The sequence below is a fragment of the Bos javanicus genome, chromosome 7, assembly GCF_032452875.1.
Source record: "Bos javanicus breed banteng chromosome 7, ARS-OSU_banteng_1.0, whole genome shotgun sequence".
Lineage (NCBI taxonomy): Eukaryota > Metazoa > Chordata > Mammalia > Artiodactyla > Bovidae > Bos > Bos javanicus.
In genome coordinates this window covers 91717992-91733570 of record NC_083874.1, presented here as the reverse complement: position 1 = coordinate 91733570, position 15579 = coordinate 91717992, and positions in this window count along the sequence as shown.

The following is a 15579-nucleotide window of genomic DNA, read 5'->3' as shown; positions in this document are numbered from 1 at the left end:
TCTGACTTACATTTTTACGTGCTGGATTAGTCTTTATATTTGTTTTGATAGAAAAGCAGGCAACAGCCTATTTCATGGACAATAAATTCAAGATAGTAATGATGAGATAGTACTGCCTCAGCTAAGTGCACCCAGATTGGAGGGTCACATATTTGACCTCGATCTAGTATGGTCCTTAATGAATCTATATACTTGATTAGAGTTACTGTCTTTTTATGGCTCAAAATAGCTTTGCATGGAAAACTAGCTCATTTTAAGTAGAGTTGAAAGAATCATTTTGCTTCTAACACATCTCTTAAAACTTTTCCAAAGACTTTTAAATGCTTGCTTTAAAATTCTAACCTTCCAGAAAACTGTCCTCCCCCTTGCCAATTCTGGTTTTGTTTCACAGCCTGTATTGCATATGGAAAAAATCCTTCCCTGCCATCTTTTAATGGTATGAAAAATCTATTTCTCAAGTAACCAGTGTAATTGCTGAGATATTGCATTGAAATCCTAGTCTTGCAATTATTTCAAGATTTTTCAGGTCTTCCTTACTTAGCCCATTTCACAGAGCAGAACTGAAGAACTGATGTTGGCATGTCACTTTGGGAGATTTGTTTCAGTAAGGGTAAAAAAGCAATCAACAGGAAGGATTAGAACTCAGAACCATTAAATGTCTTTTGTTCTATTTTGTGTGTACTTTGTCCCCTTTATTCATTTATTTTTATTAGTATTCTGTCAGCGTCAAAGTAATTGGGGTTTTTACAGGGTCCAATTCCGGATATCACCATTAATGTTCTGGTTTGCACGCAGTGCACCTTCTTTATTATGCAATGGTCTTTTACAGTCTCCCTGCTTCCGCGGAGGAGCTCTCGCCTTATCTGTGCTTCCAACACCATCTATCTGTCTCTCTGCTTCTCTCACTGCATCGCTCACTCTTAATTCAGGGAAGTGATTTCTTACTTCTTGTCACTCTCTTTCATTCTCCCACTCACTCTCCATCTATCAGGACTCGTTCCCTGATTCCATGAATGCTCCGAACTCATGTATCTCCCTCACTCCCTTCCTCTTTCAGAAACACAGTCAAGATTCTTGCTTTCCACCTCTTTTTTTTTTGACGCAGCTTTCTAAAAGTCTTCTTTTCCTTCTTTATCTTTTTCTACCTTTTAAGGCTAGAAGTATAGACAAAACTAGATAGTAACGTACCAATTTCACATCACTAAGTGCACTCCTGAAGAAAGAAACAAATCTCTTCTAAAAGTTTCTATAAGTATGAAATGGTATGCTTCCATGATCTTACTCATCAACAAATGTAGTGAATATTTTAAATCAAGGATATTTGGAGTTGAACTGATTAGGTCTTAGGTGTGAGTTGTTGTCTCTAACAATGACAAAAAATGAAAATACAAATAAACAAGTTGTTCATGCTTCCAGTTTTTCCTAGTGTTGAGCGCACATCTAAATCTGCAAAGAGCATAAGTGTTTCAATTTTAAGTCTTTTGATATACCACTTCCTATGCTATATTGCTTTCATATTGTTACTCCTCCACATTCTAAACTGTGTTGGTCACTCATTCTTTTTATTATATGATCTTGGTTGGGTGTATTTATCCCAACATTACAGTGCCAGAATAGTTAAGTAATTCTAATGATATCAGAAATTGTATGTGGAATTCAGTAGCTTCAATGATTTTTTTTTTTAAATAGCATTAATGTATTCCTAAGACCTTCACAATGGATATAGTAGATAAGTTAATCAGTTTTTCCTAAGTTTTATGGTAAAGCAAAAATGCAACTTAAAAAGAGACAACTGTACCTGCTTTAGAATTTCTTTCTCACTTGGGTTACAAATAAGTAAATTTTAAGTCACATGCCTTCGAAAGTAAACATCACAGAAATGATCATTTTAATATACACTTTAATTCCATATAATTTCAGTTTTGAATAGGAATTCTTCAGTAACCCCGTTAAATGAACACTGCCTTAAAAAAATACCTATATTGTCACAGTTTTCCAAACACTAATGAAATACTAATACAAGTAAAAAAGTCTAGAAAAAACCAATAAACTTTAGGGAAAAATAAATGTCAGAGTCAAAAATAAATTGAGGACACTAGAGCAATCTCTACTATCTCTTAACATAATTTGTAAATTAATTTTTTTCCTCAGTAAGTTAATGACACAAGGGCTCTTCCAATAATTACTAGGGGAAAAAAAAAAAAAACCCTGAATGACACAAATATAATTCAAAAGGAAATAAATTGATTTTTTTTTTTTTTGCTCCATGTAATTGTCACGTAAGTAGGCCATAAGCTATGATGTAGGCAACACCCACAGCTTATTGGAAGCAAGCATGCATTTCCATAGTCCATTTTCACATACCCTAATAAACAGAATAAAATATTTAACATGATGGTAAAGATCAGTTTTCTCCCACCTCTTCTTGACAATAATTCCGTAGCTCAATATCCTGTACATTTTTGATTGAGAGGATGAAGTCTTTTTTTCCAGTGGTATTAATCTATTTTGCTGTCTTAGCAGGGATACATTAACCAGACCGAACTCTGGACACGTTTTTATTTCTTACCATAGAAAAAGACAGCCAGATAGCTCATTAAAATATATCAGTGAATAATAACTTCTTCCTTTAAATTAACTAATATCTAAGTTTAATGAAGCTCCGTTTATAGTGATTTTGTGGTTCAAGTGCTCTTCTCTCTGCCTAATTATGTGCATGGCTTTCAGACAACAAGGCGTGTCTTTAACATTAGATAAGAACCTGAGCTTTTATCTCAATCAATAGTCTTTAGCCTTTGAACTCGTGTCAGAGGAAGACCAGTCCGTCATGTTCAGTTCTACCTGATCTCTTTTTCTTCTTGATGCTGCTGCCATTTACAAAAGAAACACACACACACTCACACTCACGCACGCTCACACACCCCCATGCACACACCTAAGACATAAGCAGGCAAAGTGTTTAGATTATTTGCCTGTCGGTGTGTGTATGTGCATGCGCACAAGCATGTGTGGACAGGACCCTTTATAGCTGTAAAGATGTGTGACTGTAATGATGATGTTAAAATTTTCTTGTTTCCTTTCACTGGGCTTTGTGTATCTCAAAGGAGCCCCATATGGTGCTCTTTGTCCGTGTCATTACCTCGTTACAGCCACTGTCTGCCAGCCAAAGGTAGAGCGCACGCTGCAGCTGTAGACAGCGATACAACTGGAATTGTCTAAGGTCAACAGTGCCGTAATTACTTTAAAATGTCAGCGTACAATAAAATACAACAGTTCATCTGGCAGAAAGCAAATTAGCTTTGACCATAGCGTAATTACCCTTTTCTCAGCACCATTAGAAGAGATCAAATCTCCACATTCAGTGTTTGAGGAAAGGCCATCAGAGTACACTCTACCTGACAAGGATGCACATTTGCCATTTTGAGATGTAATTAATTGTCCCTATAATAGAAATTTTTATATTTGACTCTGGAATTGAAATGTGTAATAACCTGGCTTCTTCATTTTAACCATTTTGATGCTGGAAAGACAGGGTCTGTTTTGCCAACTTCAAATAGGTCGTATCGGCATCATCCAGAACATATTTTTTCATTTTGCTAACAATTAGCTCTACAGCAGGAGTGATTTTTCTGAAGTCACTTCCACACATATTAAGAATGGTCCTAATATCTAGATACTACATCAGAGGAACCAAATTAAGAAATTAAAATCATTAAACTCTTCCTTTTATAGCTTCTTTTTCTTCTTCACATGCATATTTCCTAGCTGGCTGGGATAATGTGAAGTGAAGTGGCTTTTAGACTGACTTATTAAAGGTTGATTTCTGGCAGTGATCTTCATCTATACTTCCACCTCACACACAAGGGCAATCTTGGTAAAAGAATGCCCCTCCCCCATCTCCCACAGGATTAATGTGCCATTATGCCAAGACATCCTCTTTTTTTTCAAAGACACTCATCATTAATGGTGGAGGGTACAAATGCACCAATGATATAGTAATTTGATTAACTCAGAAACAAACAGCAAGGAGCTGACCAGTGACAGTCCCTGTAGGGCAAAGACTTCACTGCTTGTTGACTTTCATTAATATTTAAGGGCGCCAAAGATGCTTTAAGCTGATTTGAAATGACTTAAGGTGTCTGAGCAGAATTTCTCCTTGTGCTGGGCTGTAGAGACACATGAAAAACAGCTGTTTTATATCACAAGAGTCATGCACTCTATTTAGGGAATTCCACCACCATAAAGATGTTTACATTTTCTTGATGTTTCATTCACTATGTTGTGGGCTTCTTCATAGATTTTCAAATGAAAGCGTGTTCTCTTGGATTCAAAAATATCCCTTTTGAGCACAGATTTCCTGGGGGGATACCATCTATGAAACCAACAAGGAACTTTACAGTTGGCAAGAAAATTCTTAACGCGACCCCTTCTTATTGAACCATTGCTAGTTTTAATGTGCTAAAGCCAAAACAATAAATAGGCTTTCTGGTAAAATCACTGTAGCATATCATTGATCAGTTTATCTCTTCAGAGCAAAAAATTATGGCATGTACTGAGCTTCCTCTGCAACTGCTGGGTTGCTTTGTTCTTTCTCAATGTCATTTATAACTCTTAGATCATTTCACAATGTAAGAAGAAAATCAGGCCAGAAAAACATTTGAAAAATAATCAAAATGGTCAGAAAAAGCTTTTAAAATAGATATGAACATTTAGGAAGGAAGGAAAATTCTTTATTTGAGGTCCATCTAGTTCTAGATTAAATCAAGATGCCTGTGAATTTATTTAATGGGTAATTTGTAGAATACAGGGAAGTAAATATTACAGGGTGAGCTCGAAGGACTTAGTTAGACTGTCACTCTTAAATTAGCAGGACTGACCCAACTGGAACTTTCAGCTGCCCTTGAATGGCATAAATTAATGGCTCGCTATTAATTGGAGGGGAGAGCCCTTGGAGGGCTAATCAGGCCTCTGAAATAGTCTGAAACTTGACTTTAACGCCTTTGACAATTTCATCCAAACTCACGTTTACTCTCACCTTTTCCCAGTGCAAACTCTCGGCTCTATACTGTCCCACCTTCCACATCCCGCAATATAACCATGGGTTTCTCCACCTTGGTGCCCAAATGCTGTCTCTGTGTTGCCTTCCCTACTGCTTATTACCCTCCAAATAACATTGACATTCCACTGTCTATCTTGGTAGTATATCTATAATGATGCCCAAGTCCATGTCACAATTGTATTATTCTCTTCTGGGTATCTAAACATGTCATCATTTGTGGAAATAAACCAGCAGTTGGATGGTTTTCAGATCTTTTGTATCCCTCTTATTTCGTCTGTATAAATCCCGTTTTAATAATAAAAGTGAATTCTTATTAATGGTAATAATCACATATTAATTGTCATTGCTTCCACCACTGGTCTGCCACAATGCTAAGGACATAATAGTCATTTTTAAAAAGACTATTTAAAGTAATTTGCTCAGAAATTAGGGAAATTTGGCACAAATATAAAGGTATTAATATGCATATAAAATTTAGTGATTAATAATTACAAATGGTAAAAGTGATTAAGAAATATATAAAATACTAAATTTCTAAATTCAAACAAATACTTCTTCATGTTTGTATATTAAATCCATCCATGACTCACAAGCATAAACTTTTTCTCATTTGATTCACTGGTGTAAACTAAATAATTCAAAGTGAATAATAGTCAACAAATACTATACATGACATAAAGCCAGGAAAATGTAAATCAAAAACTAACATATTTTGCTGTGTTACATATTTGGTATATACAAAAAAAGTAAAAACAAGCATTCTTGAGGAAGTTGCAAAATAGATTTATCAAAAGATGGTGTAAAAATGTAAAGAGTGAAGTAAATCCTGGAGAAAAAAGATTAAAGCTAACATGTGCAACAGTTAGACTAACATGTTCTTACGGAATTTGACCTGCATTGCAGAAAGGCAAATCACCTGTATAGAAAACAATGCTTATCAGTTTTCCTCAATCAGCTGAGCAATTGTTTAAAGGCATCCAATTATATATTTGAGATTTCCTTTACATTCTAATACTATATTTTTATAATGAAATATATTTGAAAACTATCAGCCTACTGTACATTTTTGTCCTTAAATATTGCCACCAGAAATCATTTCCTTTTCAATTAATTGAAGTAGTTATATCTTTCTTCATTTACATTGAAGTAGAATTGGACATGCAAGGCCTAACACTAAGCTTCAGATGAAAAATAAAGACAAGTTTAACATGAGAAATTAAAGAAGTTTTAATTTACACAGGCTTATTTTAACCTTCTTCATAGTACTCCTTAGTTTGAAGATGCTTATCTTTACATATAATGCCTAGCAATCTTTTTTTTCAATTTAATTTTTATTTTATATTGGACAGTTGATTTACAATGTTGTGTTTGTTTCATGTGTACAGCTAAGTGATTCAGTCCTATACACACACACACACACACACACACACATTTATATACACAAGCTTCCCAGATGGTGCTAATGATAAAGAACCTGCCTGCAAATGCAGCTGACTTAGAGATTTGGGTTCAGTCCTTCGGTTGGGCACGTCTACTGGAGCAGGGCATGGTAACCCACAACCCACTTCAGTATTCTGGCTTGGAGAATCCCATGGACAGAGGAACCTGACAGGCTACAGTCCATAGGATCACAGAGTCAGACACCACTGAAGCAACTTAGCGTGCAAGCACGCACATATGTACACACACAACCATACACACACATACACATACACACATCCATTATTTTTCAGATTCTTTTTTCATATGCTTGCCTGTCTGCCTGCTAAGTTGCTCCAAACATGTCCGACTCTTTGCAACCCCATGGACCATAGGCTGCCAGTCTCCCCTGTCCATGGGATTCTCCAAGCAAGAATACCAGAATGGGTTACCATGCCCTCCTACAGGGGATCTTCCCATCCCAGGGATTGAACCTACATCTCTTTGGTCTCCTGCATTTGGCAGGTGGGTTCTTTGCCATGCACACCACCTGAGAAGCCGCTTCCCATATAGGTTATTACAAACTATTGAGTAGATTTTCCTGTGCTATAGTAGGTCCTTGTTGATTACATATTTTATATATAGTGATGTGTCTGTTAATTCCTAAATCCTTATTTGTCCTTACCACCATGTTTCCCATTTGGTAACCATAAGTTGTTTGTTTTTGAAGTCTGTTTCTGTTTTGTAAATAAGTGCATTTATATAATTTGTTTTTGGATTCTACATATAAGAGATATCATATGATACGTCTTTCTCTATCTGACCTACTTCACTTAATATGATAATCTTTAGGTTGCTGGAAATGACATTATTCCATTCTCTTTTGTGGCTGAGTAATATTCCACTGTATATATGTACCACATCTTCTTTATCTGTCTTCTATCGAGGTACATTTATGTTGTTTCCATGTCTTGGCTGTTGTTAATAGTGGCGCAATGAACATTGAAATGCATGTATCTTTTCAAATTATAGTTTTCTCCAGACTTAAGCCCAGGAGTGGGATTATTGTTTCATGTTGTTGTCATTTAGGTGCTAAGTTGTGATCAACTCTGTGACCCCATGGACTGTAGCCCACCACCAGACTCCTCTGTCTATGGGATTTCTGAGGCAAGAATACTGGATTGGGTTTCCATTTCCTTCTCTAGAGGATCTTCCTGACCCAGGGATGGAACCCACATCTCCTGCTTGGCAGGAGAACTCTTTACCACTTTGCCACCCGAGAAGCCTTTGCTGGTTCATACGGTAGTTCTATTTTTAGTCTTTTAAGGAACCTCCATACTGTGAGTAGCAATTTACATTCCCACTAACAACATAAGAGAGTTCCCTTTTCTTCACACCCTCTCAATCATTTACGGTTTGTAGATTTTTAGCTGAGGGCCATTACTGACCAATGTGGAGTGATACCTCATTGTAGTTTTAAGTTAACATTTCTCTAACAATTAGTAATGTTGAGCATCTTTTCATGTGCCTTTTGGCTATCTGTGTATCTTCTTTGAAGAAATACCTATTTAGATATTTCATCTATTTTTAATTTTTTATTAGATATTTTTGTTGCTATTTGTGAGCTGTTTGTACATTTTGGAGATTTATTCTTTGTTGGTCATTTCAAGTATTTTCTCCCATTTCATTTTCAAATATTTTCTCCCATTCTGTGGGCTGACTTTTCATTTTGTTTCCTTTGCTATTTTCTGTGCAAAAACTTTTAAGTTTAATTAGGTCCATTTGATTATTTTTTATTTTCATTCCTCTAGGAGGTACCTCCAAAAAAATATTGTTGAGATTTATGTTAAAGAATGTTCTTCCTATGTTTTCTCTAAGAGTTGATGGTATCAGGTATGGTGTGACCCTACACAAAAATAAACTCAAAATGAACTAAAGACCTATATGTCCTGATACCATCAACTCTTAGAGACTTTATTAAAGAAACTTTTCTCTATTGTATATTCTTGCCTTCTTTATTGGAGGCTGACTATAATGCCTAGGAATCTTAACACATTTTCAGGAGTAAATTTGCTTGACTACTCTCTAGGAGAACTATTTCATGCCTTTACTTCTCTGGTTAAAACTTAAACTCCCCACCCCTTCTCATTCTCAGCTGATGACTTTGTTTCTCTTCCACTAACCAAACAAAAATAGCTTCCACCTTTGGCCAAATAAGAAAAGAGAGGCTAGGTTTACCCTGCAGACCCAAATAACCAAAAACAGATAAAAATATTAAGAAATTTTCAAGACAATGGAAGTCAAGCAACAAAGTATAGTGATTCCTGAGAAATGGAAAATCAATTAGGTAAGCTCTATTATTGCCCTGTTTTACTGCCTTAAGAGAGATTCCAGGCTGTGATACATGGAGAGAATATACTAGGAAACCTAGCACCCACAGCAGAGCACAAGAGACGAGAGATCTACATGAAGAAAGAGTCCTAGAGACCTAAGGAAAAAAACTCAATAGGGCAGTGATCAGAGTCTGCATATGAAGAAACCACACAAGGCCAGAGAACTACCCCGCAGGATTAAAGGGAACAGTGCCAAGGCTCACACAGGGTCTAGATTAATGCCTGTTATCAGCAGCTATATAGGAAAAACTGACAATTTATGGGAATCTGGGTAGAGTACTCAAGGAGGCCTTGTCTCAGTAGCGGGAAATAATTAGCCCTAGATTATGTATAGTCCATAGGGCTTCCCAGGTGGCATTAGTGGTAAGGCAACTGTCTGCCAAAGCAAGAGACATAAGAGATGAGAGTTCAGTCCCTGGGTTGGGAAGATCCCCTGGAGGAAGGCACAGAAACCCACTCTATTATTCTTTCCTGGAGAATCCCATGGACAGAGGAACCTGGCAGTTTATGGTCCATAGGGTCGCAAAAAGTTGGTTATGACTGAAGTGACTAAGCACACATGCACAAGTATTGTCCATATCTATCATTAAAAAATCATCATAAGAAATCAAAAAGGATCAGAAAGTTTCCAAGTAACTTAATTCTGATCCAAAGGAAAACTCAAGAATACTTCCAGAAGTACAAAATTTGCAGCATCCAATGAGGTAAAATAACAGTGTCTAGCATCCAATCAAAGGTTACCAGACATGCAAAAGAGCAGGAAGACAAGACGTGTAATGAGAAACTGACCAATAAGAATAGACATTACAATGACTGGAAAGGAATTAAAACAGCTGTTATAATTGTATTCTATATGTTAAAAAAATAGTTAAAAAGAGACTTGAAAATTATAAAATAACTAGCAGCCAAATAAAACACCTAAATCAAACTTCTACATAGGAAAGCTACAATATCTGAGATGAAAAGTAAATGGATGAATTTAGTGCAAATTAGATTTTTCACAAACATAGACGTAAATTCTAAACATAATTTCAACATATATCTATACTGTATAGAAAACACAATACACTAAGATCAATTGGGGTTTATCTCAACAATATGAGGCTGATTTATCATTAAAAAATAAAAAAATGCAATTAACTATAGTAACAAACAAAAAAGAAAAAAGTGGTTGTCTCAATAAATGAAGAAAAAGTATTTGACAGAATCTAATACTCCTCGGTGATAAAGTGTTAGTCATTCAATAGTGTCTGACTCTCCATGACCCCATGGACTGTAGCCCACCAGGCTCCTCTAGCCATGGAATTCTCCAGGCAAGAACATTAGAGTGGGTTGCCATTCCCTTCTCCAGGGGATCTCCCCAACCCAGGGATCAAACCCATGTCTCCAGTATTGCATGTGGATTCTTTACCATCTGAGCCACCAGGGAAACCCTCATTTATGATAAACACTCAGTAAAGTGAAAGAAAGTGAAAGTTCCTCAGTTGTGTCTGACTCTTGGTGACCCCATGGACTATACAGTCCATGGAATTCTCCAGGCCAGAATACTGGAGTGATTCTGTACCAGCTGAACCACCAGGGAAGCCCAAAAACTCAGTAAAATGGGATTCAAAAGGAACTTCTTCAGCTTGATAGAGAACATCTGTGAAGTACCAACAGATCCGTCTAGTCAAGGCTATGGTTTTTCCAGTGGTCATGTATGGATGTGAGAGTTGGACTATGAAGAAAGCCGAGTGCCAAAGAATTGATGCTTTTGAATTGTGGTGCTGGAGAAGACTCTTGAGAGTCCCTTGGACTGCAAGGAGATCCAACCAGTCCATCCTAAAGGAGATCAGTCCTGGGTGTTCATTGGAAGGACTGATGTTGAAGCTGAAACTCCAGTACTTTGGCCACCTCATGCGAAGAGTTGACTCACTGGAAAAGACCCTGATGTTGGGAAGGATTGGGGGCAGGAGGGATTGGGGGCAGGAGGAGAAGGGGACTCCAGAGGATGAGATGGCTGGATGGCATCACCAACTCAATGCTCATGAGTTTGGGTGAACTCTGGGAGTTGGTGATGGACAGAGAGACCTGGCGTGCTGTGATTCATGGGGTCGCAAAGAGTCGGACACGACTGAGCGACCGAACTGAACTGAAAAAAATATTTAATGGTGAAAGGCTAATTTTTTTCCCCATAAGAACAAGACAAATATACACAGTCACCACTCTACTCAACATTGTACTGTGATTTTTAAACAATAAAGTCAGGAAGAAAAATAGAAGGCATACAGATTGGAAAGAAGTAAAAATGCCTTTAGTTTTAGATGACATGGGAATTAAATAGAAAATTCAGTGAGAACTAGAGAAAGCTACAAGACCTACCAAGTAAGTTTGGCAAGACTATGGGATAATACAGAGCAAATATATATATAAATTCAATTGTGTTCATATATAATAGCAATGAATAGTCAAAAATTTAAATTAAGAAAACAATACCATTTAAGATAGTCCTCATTCCTCTCCATTCTAGGCCTCAGCTCAATGTGCTCCAGCTGCACTGAGGTGTGGTGGTGGTGTAGTCACTAAGTCCTGTCCAACTCTAGCCACCCCGTGGACTGCAGCCCGCCAGTCTCCTCTGTCCCTGGGATTTTCCAGGCAAGAATACTGGAGTGGGTTGCCATTTCTTATTCTCTATTTCTCAAAACATCTAATTTATTATGGTCTTAGAACATTTATTCTTGCTATTCTCTGTCAGAAGACTTTCTCTGATATATCTGCTCATGGCTAATTGTTGCATAATCCAGAACTCAGGAGAATATCACACCAGGGATTACTCATCTCTGATTGTCCTATCTAAAATACCACAACCATGCACAATCAATTTCTATTCTCTCACTAGGATTATTTCATCAGAGATCAATCATTGTATATTCATTTCTTTATTGTTGTCTCTCCTACAAAGTGGCAAGTTCCATGAAAGTAAAGGCTTTATCATCTTGTTCACTGCTTGTATTTCATCATCTAGCATCATGCTTCAGAGATAGTAAGCTCTTAACAAACAGCACATATGTATAGATTGTTGTCAAATAAAACAATGAATGTCCATTGTATATTACATGGGTACTATACTTAAAATTTTGAGCAAACTCTGGGAGATAATGGAGGACAGAGGAGCCTGGCATGCTATAGTCCATGGGGTCACAAAGAGATGGGCACACCTTAGTGACTCAACAATAACAATGACTATACTTAAAGGTGAGCCATTTTAGAGTATTAGTCCATTTATAAACAGTGTGTGTCTTCTGTTTTGAAATTTTTCTAAAAATAATTACTTTTTCAGAATATAAGCAAGTAGTTATTGCTTGCCTCTGTGGTATTAGAAAATATATTGGTATCCTAATCTTTCCTGAGTATTGTCTAATGGCAATAGTGGGATAGGAATGGTGGGCTTCAGGAGATGTGCTTGCATTCAGAGTGAATAATGACGTGCATGCCTAGTTGTCTGACATCTGCTATTCCATTTATTCAAAAATACAGCTGTTAAGTATTGCTCTTTCTTTTTTGCAGATGGAGAAACTGAGTCATGGAAAAGAAAATTGACTTAAAAATTAACTATTATAACAGAGAAAGTGCATGACATACCTAGGCCAGTTTGGGGGTTGACCAGGCCTGAATTTTACCTGTGACACTCCTATTACAGCCCTTAGGTTTTGAGAGAAAATGTTAGATAAGTGTTGCTCTGATGTTTAGAGATTGAGAAGCCAATTAAAAATGTAATTAGTTAACTTGCCCAGACTTTTTACTGATTCACATTTTTTAAAAGTAGAACCAAAAAAAAAAAAAAGAAAGAAAAAAGTAAAAAAACAACAACAAAAAAGAGAAAAGTAGAACCATACCTGGTGGCTCAGATGGTAAACAGTCTGCCCGTAGTGTAGGAGACCTGGGTTCCATCCCTAAGTCGGGAAGATCCCCGGAAGGAGGTAATGGCAACCCACTCCAGTATTCTTGCCTGGAGAATCCCATGGACAGAATAGCCTGGTGGGCTACAGTTCATGGGGTCACAGAGTCAGACATCAGTGAGCTGACACTTTCATAGGACTATAAAGATCCAGATGACTATGTTGATTAGACACTCCAGTGTTAAGAAAAGCAAAGTTTCAGATTTGACAGTATTTTAACAAAACAGTTTCTCTGTTTCTTCATGGCCTACTGCTTATATATAACCCTGTCATCAGTGCATGCAACTGCTCAAAAATATTCCACCAGACTCTCTAAGAGATCTCTAAGAGATCTTGTTAGCCTCATCTTCTATTGCAAAATACTTTTAAAATTTATGTGCTGAGTATCACTTTGGAAACCAGGCACTATTTTTTATCTTGTTTTCACAACTATCAAACACACATAAAATGCATAATCTTTCTATCCTTTAGTCCCCACAAAGTTGATATTATTATTTTAACATTTAAGGTTCAGTTCAGTTCAGTCACACAGTCCTGTCTGACCCTTTGCGACCACATGGACTGCAGCATGCCAGGCTTCCCTGTCCATCACCGACCCCCAGAGTTTGCTCAAACTCCCAAAACTCACCTCTATTGAGTCTATGATGCCATCCAATCCTCTCATCTCTGTTGTCCCCTTCTCCTCCTACCTTCAACCTTTCCCAGCGTCAGGTGAACAAAGTATTGGAGTTTTAGCCTTAGCTTCAGCCCTTCCAATGAATATTCAGGACTGATTTTTTTTTAGGATGAGCTGGTTGGATCTCCTTGCAGTCCAAGGGACTTTCAAGAGTCTTATCCAACACCACAGTTCAAAAGCATCAGTTTTTTGTTCTCAACTTTCTTTATAGTCCAACTCTCACATCCATACATGACTACTAGAAAAATCATAGCTTTGACTAGATGGACCTTTGTCAGCAATGTCTCTGCTTTTTAATATGCTGTCTAGATTGGTCATAGCTTTTCTTCCAAGGAACAAGCGTCTTTTAATTTCAGGGCTGCAGTTACCATCTGCAGTGATTTTGGAGCCCAGGAAAGGAAAATCTGTCACTGTTTCCATTGTTTCCCCATCTATTTGCCATGAAGTGATGGGACTGGATGCCATGATCTTAGTTTTTTGAATGTTGAGTTTTAAGCCAGCTTTTTCACTCTCCTCTTTCACTTTCATCAAGAGGCTCTTTAGTTCTTCTTTGCTTTCTGCCATAAGGGTGGTGTCATCTGCATATCTGAGGTTATTGATATTTCTCCTGGCAATCTTGATTCCAGCTTGTGCTTCAACCAACCCAGCATTTCACATAATGTACTCTGCATAGAAGTTAAAGAAGCAGGGTGACAATATACAGCCTTGTTGCACACTTTCCCCAGTTTGGAACCAGTCTGTTGTTCTATGTCCAGTTCTCAGTGTTGCTTCTTGACCTGCATACAGATTTTTCAGGAGGCATGTAAGGTGGTCTGATTTTTCCATCTCTTGAAGAATTTTCCAGTTTGTTGTGATCCACACAGTCAAAAAAATATATGTTTAATTACATTTATTTTCCTAATGACATTATCTTCTTGTTTTAAAAGCCAGTTACTGTACATATCCCTAAACGGTGGCATGTGTTAGCACAGGACCAGTGGAAAAGATCAGGTGCATATGTTTAAGTAAAAAACTATGTCAGAATGAATTTCATCCTGATCCAGAGTAATAGAGATAGGCAAGGGAAAGCCAAATACCACATGGAGGCCATTTGTTCCTTCAAAGCATAATACAGATTCAAACCTTCAGATAAAAATGTACAAGCTGCCAACTTCAAAGGAGGAGCATTAAATTTTTTTTTAAAAAATCAGCATTTGAGTATTATACCTTGCATACATAAATACTTAGTGTGCACATGTGAGCTAGTACCTCACATTCACAGTACATATCTGATGTCAAACTGTATTGTCTTAATAGCTGAATTAAAAGATAACTGTTAAAAACTCTGAATTCATAACGCTTTGTGTACATAAAAAAATTCATAAGGTTCTGTAAAAATTCTGGCATATACAACATTTAATGTTATTTACATTTAATTAGGCAAAATCAAATCCTACAAAGTTGGTTCATTAGATTTCTCCAAGGCCAATTGTTTATGTAAGCACTGAATCATTAATATGCAGCTTCTTCCATAATTATAAGGCTGTCAGATAAGAAACCTGCTGCCTAGAACAGATAAAGGAACTTGGAGATAGTCACAGATATAAACCCCAATTCACACCGCTGAAACATTTGGAAAAGTCTTGCGTGAAAATGTGAATCACTTCACAGAGGCAAACAGCAGGGACCCAAATGGAGCAGTAAAAACCAAGTTGTTTTTTTCTCCTTCTTAAGTGCAGAATTGAGTAGGAAAATCAGTGAATTTTTTTTTTTATTTCAGTTAGTATTTTTTCATCTAAAGTCTTAATTAGAAATATAGAGATATTTTCCCCAAGATAGATATAGAGATGATGGTAAACCCGTTATATCTCCATCTGTAATAATAATGACCTGAAATGTTGCCATCCTGTTACTCTGAGCACCATTTCAAACTTTTATTTCCAAACAAATAGACATATCTGGAAGTTCTTTGAATTCTTTAACAAAATGGTAATGTATTCTCTCATTTATGTAAAACTCCTAACAATCAAGCTCTAATGAAATCATCTTCAGTTGCTCATGTTGATTCTTACGTAACTGAGTTTTCCTTTACTATTGATGGACTGCAAGTAACAT